The sequence below is a fragment of the Dipodomys merriami genome, unplaced genomic scaffold (assembly GCF_024711535.1).
Source record: "Dipodomys merriami isolate MVZ:Mamm:240054 unplaced genomic scaffold, mDipMer1.0.p SCAF_166, whole genome shotgun sequence".
NCBI classification, from domain to species: domain Eukaryota; kingdom Metazoa; phylum Chordata; class Mammalia; order Rodentia; family Heteromyidae; genus Dipodomys; species Dipodomys merriami.
Window position 1 is genome coordinate 945,291 of NW_027203004.1, and position 2,020 is coordinate 947,310.

The following is a 2,020-nucleotide window of genomic DNA, read 5'->3' on the forward strand; positions in this document are numbered from 1 at the left end:
TACTGAGGAAAATCTTTCCTCTGCTCCCTATAATTCACTACTCTCCAGTTAGAATAATTTAGAATAGTAAAAATGGAAAAAGATAAAATATATCATGGTGAAAAAACATATGCAGAACATTCACCAGTTTTTTCTGACCAGTTCAACCAATGTGAACTATTGGGGAAATACATGGACACCTCATTCCCACTGGTACTCAAAATCTCTGGTTAGGCAATTCTGACGAAGACAAGGAACAAGATGAAAAAATTAGGAATGGTATCAATTGCAAGAAAAAAATGGAGTAGGATCCAAGCAAATTTCTTCTTTGGAATGTTGAAATGTATCGGCTTACTGTGTTGTGAACACTGCTTTCCAAAATGGCCACCCAGATGAATTCTAGGGATGAGGATGAGTATACCCTCTTCATTGGGAAGCCTAGAGTGGACACTTAGACATTGTCCATTAGTTGGTAGCTCAAGGCAGATATTCATGCAATAACTCTGAATGGCTGGACACCCCTGCACAGTACTTATATGTGGAATAATATCAGAATGGCTTCTTTATTACTTCATCATGATGCAGATACCAATCCCCAAACTAAAGGCCTCTTGACCTCCTTGCATCTTGCTGCTGGGAATAGAAATAGCAAAGATACTCTGTATCTCCTTCTGTTGAACCATTATATCAAACCAGGTCTGAAGAACAATTTTGAAGAAACTGCATTTGCTATTTCCAAAAGGATAAGTATGTATCACTACCTCTTTGAAGTTGTCGAAGGCTGTACAAATTGTTCTCCTAAGTCGTAATGGTTTGGTTTCTTAAATTTCAAAAATGCCAGTCCATCTTTGGTGTCCCTACAAATTTTTTTCACAATGCAAAGCAGCAGCAATATCTTACAATAAATATTTATGTATTCCATGGTATTCTTCTAAGTGAATTGCATGACTTTGATATCAAAATGTATTCAAGAGTTGTTTGTATACATCTATAATGATTTCTGCAGAGTTTGTGATTCTTTAAATCAGAAATAATTTTAACTTATCTGTTGAAATGAATAGTATAGAAACTAAAGATGTTCCGGGTGCTTTTCTGAAAAAAGAATATCTATGTTTGTGTAATGTTCATAATCTATTTCATTCTCTCCTAGATATAATACTTTGAATTCTACATTGCTATATAATGTATAGATTCATTGATAAATGTGACCTTTCAGATTGCATTCCACATAGAAGAATTTTAAGACTCCTTTTTTTCGTAGTTTCTTATTTTATTTCTTTGGGATAAATTGGCAATATTATCTAATTTCAAGTTTTGTAAAGGTTATACTATGTAAAGGCCTTTCTAAGGTGAAAATTTAATACACTGATGTCAAACTAACCTTTAAATCTATGAATTACATGTATTGTTACACTTGTATTTTTGTAATCAACTTTTTAATAACTGTTTTTCATATCTTGCATCAGAAGAATGAAAAATATGGAATACTTCACAAATTTTCATATCATCCTTGTGCAAGTGCCATGTTAATCTCTGTATTGTTGTAATTTGGGTAGACCTGTTGCTGAAGCATGTAGTATCCTCTAAATTTAAGTAAGTAATGATACAATCTTTATACAGGCATTTATCCATGGTTGCCTATTTGTAACAAGGAACCCTTATTGTTCCTAAAAATGCTATGGATCTTATTTACTCTAAGTACAGTGGAAAAAACTTATATAGTTTGGTCGATTGCTCACATTTACAATTTTTTGTCAATGACTATTTTGTCATTTTCATTTTAAATTTGATCATACTTTGAAGCCTTTACAGCTAAGTCCAAAGGTGGTGGCTTTTCAAGTACTTATTTATCAACTGAGTTAGCTTTGTGGAGCTAATGGATTCAATGTAAGCCTTGCTTAAGAGCTACTTCTAACTTTCTGCAGCTTAAAATTTCCCAAATGAGCTCTTGCTGGGACAAATGTCTACCTGAACTGTGAAGACTCAGGGTCTATGTTGAGGGGGCAGAATGATGCAGGCTCCAGCCTCGGGATTATCTGAG

The 2,020-nt window shown here is 33.9% G+C and overlaps 1 pseudogene; it reads right to left on the reverse strand.

The window, feature by feature from the left end:
* Positions 1-1,452: 1,452 nt before the first annotated feature.
* Positions 1,453-1,552, reverse strand: LOC138828862 (U6 spliceosomal RNA; annotated as a pseudogene).
* Positions 1,553-2,020: the final 468 nt, after the last annotated feature.